Raw genomic sequence first — 10,184 nt, 5'->3', positions numbered from 1 at the left:
AATAAATAACATTAGTAAATAAACACTACAAATATTTGATGATGTATAAGTCCACTGGATGGGTTGTCAAAAAGAGGAAAATGGTAGACATATTATCATGATCAGTGCCGGATTTTCCTATAGGCTAACTAGGCTTCACGCTAGGGCCTCAAGATCAAGAGGGGCCTACATTCAAATTGTTAGCAAAATTAAAATTACACTATTCTACAAAACAGTGAACTGAAAATAAGGAGAAATTCTACGCATATGACTAATAAACAAACATAAAAATGTATTGGTTAAGATCGTTCCAGCACCGCGGCAGTTGGGGAGCCCGCCCACGTTCCCGGCACCGGCGGTCGGGCGAGAGGCACGGCCACTCCCAGTAGCCGCCCAGTCGATGCGGAGCCCATCAGCGGCCAGGCAGGTGAGGGCGAGGGGGCCGAGCCGGGCAGCTGAGCGCAGCAGGGGAGGCGGCTGGCCTCGGTGCCTTTGCCGCAGAGCAGAGCCGCCCTCCGTCGGAAGGCCAGCTATACATATTGATATATATTGATATATATCACAGTAATGATGTATTTTATTGTCTCTCGTGTAATTTACAAACTTAAAAATGGGAGGTGAAAGGGCCTCATAAGTGGAATAGCCTAGGGCCTCTTTTCATCTAAATCCGGCCCTGATCATGATCAAAATCCTGCTGTGATCTTCCCTCTTTTAAACCACCCCACAGGTATATTTCTGCCTCCTGATTGGCCTTTTAAATCACATTCCAATCACATTTTACTCCTCCATATGAATTACTCAAAACTAGTCCACTTTCTAGTTACCTTGAAGCTTCCTTATGCAATTGGAATTAAGTTTTTACCTGCTTGCACATACTGAAAGAACTTTTCATTTTACATCATTGTAAATAAAATATGCATTTATTATTCACAATTGACCAAGCGTAACTTCCAAACCATGCAACCATAACACCAACTATTTTTTGTGACAGCACATTCTAGATGGCAAGATCATTAAAATAGGATGCTTTTACTAGGTCAGTGTGTGTTTATATTTCTCCCCCAAAAAATCATTAAAATATTACATATTTGAACAGGCTTTGGTTATGCCTTCAGTCTTGTCTTTTTGTCACTAGAGAGCCAACCTTTCAGCGGAATACAAATATCTAATAATTTGCTAGGTCATCTGAGATTACTTTCTTGAGATTGCCATAAGTGGCAAAAGAGGACAGTAATAGTATACGACAAAATATTGTAAAATTTAGGATTTTCAGCCCATCATCTTCAAGGATTCTGTTATTTTTAGACCTGAAGACTTCTTTTTCTCTATATATTCATTTGCAATGAACCAAACAGAATTATTATTTTTGTTTCTCCAGTATCATTTGTCACAATATTTCAAAAGGTGAAAATGTAGATAACACTGTTTAAAAACAAGCTACCCAGTGGTGGGATTCAGCCAGTTTGCACCTATTCGGGAGAACCGGTTGGTAACTTTCTAAGCAGTTTGGAGAACAAGTTGTTGGAAGAAATCTCCTTTTGTTTTCCCCCACACTTTACAGGGCTAATCCTGTAAGGAAGGCAGGAAGGAAACATTCTGGTGTTGTTTCTAGCCTAATCTTTATTGCCCTGCTTACAGAAACTGCCTCTCCGGTTAACCCTTATTACATTGCAACAGCTAAGGCGAAGCGCCCATCGACCCGAGTGACCTTGAGTTGGCCACACCCACCCAGTCACATGACCACCGAGCCCCACCTACCCACATGGTCATTACAGCAGAGAAGGGGGGAAATACTTCTTTTTCTTTTGCTTTCTACATTTATTTTCTCTTTCTGTGTGTTTCTTCTTGGATTTCTGTATTTTTTGTAGTTTGTATTAGGCTATATTCCTTTTATTTATAAATCTTACTATTTTTTTTTTAAGAACACATTTAGGCTAATATGTTTACTATGACTAGCAATAACTTTCAAAGTCACTTCATCTGCTATCTGAGTTCTTTGACCCAAGAAAGAAAGGCAATATTGCAGAGGAGCAATGGCCTGAAGATTAAAATTGCATGGAGGGAAAAAGGATGCCCTGATCTCCTGGCTCAAAATGGGAGATATTTCTGCTATAATATCGATATTAATACAAATAATGTGATACAAAATATGTTCCTTGATATTTTTTTACAGATGCCACTTAAAACATGATTATTTGGGTGTCTTCCTTAGGTAAAATATTACAATAGTAAAATTCATAGTTTCAGAAAAAGCCTGCTAGCTCTTAGATTATCAGTAGAATTTGTGCAAAGCAACATTTGAAGTTCGTTTCCCCCCCCCCCCCCCTTAGGCTAAAGATCCAAGAATAGCCAGAATTCCTCTGACAATAGTGGCTCAGTTTTGAAGAGATAAGATGTGCATATCTCTCAACTTGTCTGTTTTAGCTTTCTACAAATGTTGAATGTGACTGTTAGATGCTCAGTACCATCCAGTGCAAATTCAGGACACTTTGTCCTCACATGTGGTCTAACCATCTGTTTCTATTTCTACGGATGAATATATCTCATATATATTTGTATTTGTGCTGATAAATAAATAAAGGGAGACTAGTATAGATCTATTTCAAGCTATTTAGCTCTCATCAGCTAGCCATACCCTTATTGGGATTTGAACCTGTGCTATATAACATACTAGGCAGACTTCTTAGCCATTAGGCCACAGGCTCTTATCCGTTATCAGTGAAGCCAGGGTGAAAGGTATCTATTAGATTTCTTTTACAACCCCCAGTATGCCCAAATATGGGAGGAAGATCATCACTTCCACTCTCTGTCCTTCGGCTCGTCACAAGAGACCATCCAGGCAGAAACCCAACATTTTTACTGTTGCCTTTTTGTTACATTTTGTTGTATTTGTGCTGATAAATAAATAAAGGGAGACTAGTATAGATCTATTTCAAGCTATTTAGCTCTCATCAGCTAGCCATACCCTTATTGGGATTTGAATTGGGGTTGTAAAATAAATCTAATAGATACCTTTCACCCTGGCTTCGCTGATAACGGATAAGAGCCTGTGGCCTAATGGCTAAGAAGTCTGCCTAGTATGTAATATAGCACAGGTTCTAATCCCCAGCATACTATATTTCATATACTGTATATAGAGTGTGTACACACAAACATGCTCCCCTGTGCACCCAGATCTTATATAAAGTGGGTGTTTGTGTGTGTGTGTGTGTGTGTGTGTGTGTTTGTGTGTGTGTGTGTTTTACATTTTGCATTTCTGGATTGCCCATCTCCCTCAAAGAAGAACTATGAGCAGTATACATTACACTCTACATGTGTATTTATGTATGTACATATACATTCACATTCCCTCCCTCCCTCCCTCCCTCCCTCCCTCCCTCTCTCTCTCTACACACCCACAATCTTTAAGCAAACTGCTTTTGTAGGTTTCCAGTGACAGACTGCGGATACTTTTGTAAACAAAACTATGCATACAACTTTTGTCACTACACGGTCAGCATCAGCATGCAACAGAGCTTGCTTTATTGGCCAATTAATGCTTTTTTTATTTATTCCATTGTGTGACCAAGTGGTTTTAGTCAAGAGAGGTATATGTTAATGACACAATAAAACATACCCTAGGGTATCACAATTCTATTAAAGTAAAGCTTTGGTTAAGCTTCAATACTCTTATTAAAAATGGCCTTTTTTAAAACAGTTAAACAGTTTCAGGTAATTCATTAGGATTATAGCTCTTTTTCAAAAACTTTTCCCCCTTTTTTCATTTAATTAAACTCTTCATTTCACTCACCACCCCCAGCATGTCAACTTCCAATGGGTTACTTACTGCTAAAACAACATGCATTTAATGTGTTCCCCGCTGTAAAGAGTTCCATTGTTTTTTGAAACTCAATTGTCCCTAAATTGCTGTAATTTCTCTTGGGAAGAGCAGGTTTGCCATCCAACCTTCTCCCCTGCAGGGCAGAGCAAAGATAGCATTTCCCCTGCCTCATTGTATCACCTATTCATATCAGACTACATTGTGATGATTCAGGTCACCGTGATCTGTGATTTCCTTAAAGATTGGCATCTTCCTTCCCAGTTATCATATTCAAAACTCAACCAAGCCTTGTTTCTTTTTTTTCCCCTACTGAATTACAGCTAGCAACATTATTGCCTTGACTAATGCTGCAATAATGGCCAAAATTCCAAGTTCCATTACAGTTGTAAGTCAAGGTTTTGTTCAATAAACCATAATTGGCTGAATCCCACAATTCATTATACTATTAACCATAGATCACAATATCTAGGTACACCTAATACACTAAGTGAAAAAAAGTCTAAGCATTATGTGTGAATCAGTATTCTAGTTATTGTAGCTTAAAAATTGAAAATTGTCAAAAATGATTCTAGTTGCCTGATTGCCTGTGATCTTATCCCATTTTTAACCATGCCCTTCTAACTTTTAGGTTAGGTCAGTGATGATTTGATAAGCAAGCAACAGTTCTCTCATTTATACGGTGTAACATTTGATCATACATTTCTGTTTTTCATGCAACCATAATAAATATGCACATTTGAATAAGGATTAAATTAGAATAATGAATTAGAAACCGAGGCTATTGATTTTGGTAATTAATACTGTATATGTTATCATCCTGTATAGAGATCAGTGGAAATGATAGTACTCATAATATCTGGCAAAAATTGCACAAATTGGTATGCATAGATCCTGTAAAATAACAAATTGGTATGCACATATCCAATAAAGTAGAAGGCTTCCAGTAACATCTCATTGCTTGATGCTATCAGCATCCCCATAACAACCTGAGCTTCTTCATCTTTGTTCTGACTCTTTACAAATCCTTACATTTATTTCAATAAAAATAACAGTAATCGGAATCTCACCATAAACTCTTACAAATCTGAATAAAGACTTGTATAAGGGTTATTTAACCCAAGGTGGCGCAGTGGTTAAATGCAGCACTGCAGGCTACTGCTAGATCAGCAGGTCAGCGGTTCAAATCTCACCGGCTCAGGGTTGACTCAGCCTTCCATCCTTCCGAGGTGGGTAAAATGAGGACCCAGATTGTTGGGGGCAATATGCTGACTCTCTGTAAACCGCTTAGAGAGGCCTGAAAGGCCTATGAAGCGGTATATAAGTCTACTGCTATTGCTATTGCTATTATATTTTCACCTGAATTTACTAATCCAATTATCATTCATAACATGAACTTGGGTTGGGGGAGGTTTGAGAGATTAGTCATGACAATACAATTGTTGAAAGATATCCCAGCAGAGCGGTAGAATATATGCTATAAACCCCAGGGATTCCATCTTCAGATATCAATAGTATAATACCTGTTCAAAGAAAGCAGTTTATGTATATAAATTATAGGATAATGTTACTTTAACATTGCAATTTTCTCTTTCATAGAAGAAGGGATCTAATATGTTCTCTTTCCCCTTTTTTTTAAACCAAAATTACACTATTTATTTGCTTCAAATTCACTTCCACACTAATCTCTGCTCCCGGGAACTTGCTTTTGATCGCTTGAGCTTTCAGAAGCACATTTGGTTCAGGGCTCAATTGCAAAATGTTTCTGCACCTGGCAAATAACCAGGCACTTTCAATAAATTAAAATGTAGCAGTATTCTGCCTCATAGCTTTTCTGAAAACCACTCCTGCAGATGGTTATTTATAAAGGGCATGATCAAAAACTAAACCTATCTATTTCTGTATCAGTTTCTCTGTCTACATTTATATATCTCTATTCTACAACATCTGACGCTATATGTAGACTATATCCTTTGGCTATTTCATCAGCATAATTTCTAGTTTTATCTTAGTAGAGAAAAATTAGATAAAACAACTTGGTGTGTTTCATTAATTAAATGACTTGGAGGATGAAGCATTTTCCATGAAATTCTTACAAAATTATTCTATATCTTTCCTTTAGTTTCTTCCTTGTAGTAGCTAGTGGTTGGTTATATAGCACCAAACAATTGCCATGTCATTCCAGATAATCCCATACAACCAGTGGTGGGTTTCAAATTTTTTGGAACCTCTTCTGTAGGTGTGGCCTGCTTTCCGGGTCCACTGGTGGAACCTCTTCTAAACGGTTCGGTAGATTTGACGAACCAGTTCTACCGAATAGGTGCGAACCGGTAGGAATTCACCTCTGCATACAACCTTCTGTATAAGTTGAGTGATTACTTTACAGACCAGCTATAGGTTCCTGGACAGAATCACACAATCTCCTGGCTTCTGAACCAAAATATATGGAGTTACTTTAGAAGATACCTACTTAATCAGTAGGTAAGATTCAAGCAATTGTTTCCCACTTGCACTACGGGTTATCCCATAATCACTGGGAATCAGATGACATACTAGTTGACTTATGATTGTTACTGTCAAAAGGCTTGACTTCTGATATAGACTGCTTGAACTTGAACCACTTTGGAAATAGAAGTTTAATAGAGGACGAGGGATAGCAAACCAGGCAACTTTCATAGATTGCTTCAGCTATTCAGATATTGCTTCAACCTTCATAAATTGCTTCAGATATAATAACTAGGCATACTATGAATTATATTGTGGAACCAATTGTGCTAACTAACAAATAATCTAAGTTGATTAAGAATATTAAATTTGGACATAAATATCTGTATAGTACTAAAACTTAACTAGGCAATACAATACATCATAGGGAAACCATGGTTGAACCAGGATAATTTATGGATTGTATTCAAAATCTGGGATGCATGACTTCGGAGGTCATGAAATTTAGGAACATTGTGGTTGCTTCAGAACTATTGGCTGTTGTTGCACTGCTTGGGCAATCTTACAATTTTCATTTTCAATTTTCCATTATAGTTTTCCAGACAATTTCACAATTCCTTCCTTCCTCCTCCTCCACCTAGGAGCAGTCACATAGCTATCTATTTATTTATTTATTATTTATTTATTTGTTAAATTTCTAGGCCACCCAATCCTGGAGGACTCCGGGCGGCTTACAAAGAAAGAAAGAAAGAAAGAAAGAAAGAAAGAAAGAAAGAAAGAAAGAAAGAAATCAAAATAAAAGAATAATTAAAAAATTTCCAACATGCATACATTTCTAATCAGGGCTGGACCTTAGCAATAAGGTCAACAGCCCCAGGACTGCCGTAATAGCCAGGTTTTAACAGCTTTTATCTGCTGGAAAGAGAGAGGAAGGGAGGAAGGAAAGGGAGGGAGGGAGGGAGAAAGGAAGGAAGGAAAAGAGGAAGGGAGGAACAGTTAAGAAAGACCTACCAAATATCAAACCACTGCCACGCTAAATTATATTTTAATTGATCCCATAGATAGAACACAAAATTGTATTATGGAGTGGCAGCACTGCTTCATTGAAATTAAGATTACACATTAAATGGCTCAAAGTAAACATAAAATAGAACTTAAAAAACTAAAGTTTATCAATTTAGGAATCCCAAAATGAACTTTATAGTTACTCAAAGCCATTGATTTGAGCTATTAATAAACTTGCACTGAATTCAGATTTATTTATGGCTAAGTAATATTGAATTTGTTTCTCAAAAACTCTTAAGTAATTAATACTTTCATGAAGTCAGAGGAATAAAATATGAGGAAATACTATTAATATTAGAGGGGGGGGGTTGGCCTCTGTATACTTCACAAATATTCAGAAGAAATATTCTGAACTTTGTGTAAGTAAAGTTCCTCTCTAAAATTCATTAAAGTGATTCATCTTCTCTTAGGGTTTCTTGAAATTGCTGCCTCTGCATGGAAGAAACTAACCTTAGACCATTTATTTATTTATTTTAGACCCACGATAAAGTTTGGGAGGGGAAAAAAAACAACATTAGATGCTTCAGTGAATGGCAGAGAAGTGTTGTGCTCATAGGATGCTGAAACATTTATTCTAAATTGTACCTGAAGCATGTACCACTCTAGAACTGTGTCCATGATGTCCCCTGGAGACATGTATTTTTTTTTAACTAATTGCCAAATATACAGAGCACTGGTGCTTATCAGTCTCCTGCAGTGTTTTGTTAATTGTCATGCCATAGTTGTCAGGAACAGATCGCAATCTCTCTAAAACAAAAGGCAGATTTAAAGAGACAGAATTAATGGAAATTGATTTATGCAGCTGGTCATGACAAGATCTGCTGGGAAAACCTCCTTTCCACCATGAGCCACTGATATATTTCATAGCATAGGTAGTGTCTCCTTTGTGGAATGCTCATTATGGTCCAGGGGTGGGTTTCTCGCCCCGTTCCAACCGGTTCAGTTGGAACGGGGCCGGCGGCGTCCTCGTGCACGCGCGCATCGCACGCATGCATACTAGCATCTCTGCGATGCTCCAGCTGCTCCTGGAGGATCGCGCAGGCGCTGTATGCATCCTGCGCATGCGTGGAAGCGCAGAACTCGTCAAAACCGGGTAAGGAGCGCGGGCGGGCGGGCCCTTCGCCGTTCCCGGAAGTTACTTACTTCCGGGTTCGCCGACCAACTGGTTCGCAGGGACCGCCGCGAACCGGTTGAAACCCTCCCTGTTATGGTCCCTCCATAGGACATGCCTGTTCTGATTGACAGCTGCATGCATGACAAATATCTCCAGAACTGGATTTGTTTTGAAGTACTCGGGAAGGACCTAACTACAGTATAAATACAGGAAGGTCTTAAGAACCAAAATTAGAAACCAAAAATCAGGACAATTAATGCATTGATTAATGAATTAATGATGGAATCAGTTGCATGCCAGAAAATATGCTTTGCGTTTGGATGAGGTATTCAAACTTCAGATGCGCCTATATGAAAACTAATGCAAAGTACAAAAGACACCTTAAGAGGTGGCACTACTGCTAGTTCATCACCAAAGTAGGCTGTGTCCATCATTCTTGCTGCCCTCTAGCAAGAATACAGGTCTTTAACCAGGAAGAAATTTGGCATAAGATTAGGAGAGCATCAAATCTAAATTTGAGAGATTCAGTTTTAATTGATAGATTCATTTTTTTCAAAAAGATATGTGTATTCTTGAATACTCTCTTCCTTCTTTTTCTTCAACATTCTTGAGTTGCTTTGTAAAGACAGTGGGGTCAACTTGGTTTTTAGCCTCCAAGATGGTCAAAGCAATTTCATTGGTTTTAACTGGTTTCGAAAGTTGTATTTCTTCACCTTATAAATGCACTGTGCATAGGCTATACTTCCTGGAAAATGTCTCTCTTCACATAAATGTGCCCATATGTTAAGAAAAATCAATGAGGTGGCTTGTTCCCCAATTTTGCCCATTTACAAATTCTTAAATTGGCTTAAATTCTCTTTGTTGGGAATCTTTTGGATTCACTTCATTGTTTTAGAAAGGAGAACAATTTGACCGCTATCATTATTCTTCCCACGTCACTGAAAAACATTAATGTTGAGAGAAAAATGTTACCTGCCATTTCAAATGTACTTCTAAATTTATATAGTCCTTTGAAACTTTGGGAGAAGATGTGTTCAGTTCAGGCCACTTCCAAAAATCCCAGACTTGTTTGGCACAAGGTTCAGATGTCTCCCAAATTATACATTTAGGTATTTATTTAAGATTCATCTTAAGGAAACAGCTCTTCTAAGTTTGCATCGGCAAATCTTGGTCCATATTTTGCATTATCTCTAATATAAAGTAGGAAGCTGCTGTTTGCCAAGTCAGATTTTATATTTATTTCAAACCAGCATTTTCTGACCAATAGCAATAGCAGTTAGACTTATATACCGCTTCATAGGGTTTTCAGCCCTCTCTAAGCGGTTTACAGAGTCAGCATATTGCCCCCACAGTCTTGGGTCCTCATTTCACCCACCTCGGAAGGATGGAAGGCTGAGTCAACCTTGAGCCGGTGAGATTTGAACCGCTGAACTGCAGATAACAGTCAGCTGAAGCGGCCTGCAGAACTGCACTCTAACCACTGCGCCACCTCGGTGCCAGAAGAACCTCTCTAGGAGAAATCATGACAGCCTTGGCACAAGCTCTTCTTGTGCATCAGTTGTAACTTTCCCCTGTCCGGGGAACTGTTCAGATAGTTACTCATGCTGTGGTCACCTCACAGCTGGATTATTGCAATGTGCTCTACATGGGGCTGCTCTTGAAAACCATCTGGATGCTGTAGCTGGTACAAATTCAGTGGCACCCGCAGCAATGTGCCGATTTCTCACTATTGCTATGCAAGCCACATTGATTGCCAGGTACAAC

Source organism: Thamnophis elegans, chromosome 6 (genome assembly GCF_009769535.1).
Source record: "Thamnophis elegans isolate rThaEle1 chromosome 6, rThaEle1.pri, whole genome shotgun sequence".
In the NCBI taxonomy this organism is placed as follows: domain Eukaryota; kingdom Metazoa; phylum Chordata; class Lepidosauria; order Squamata; family Colubridae; genus Thamnophis; species Thamnophis elegans.
Note: the sequence above shows the minus strand (reverse complement) of the source record.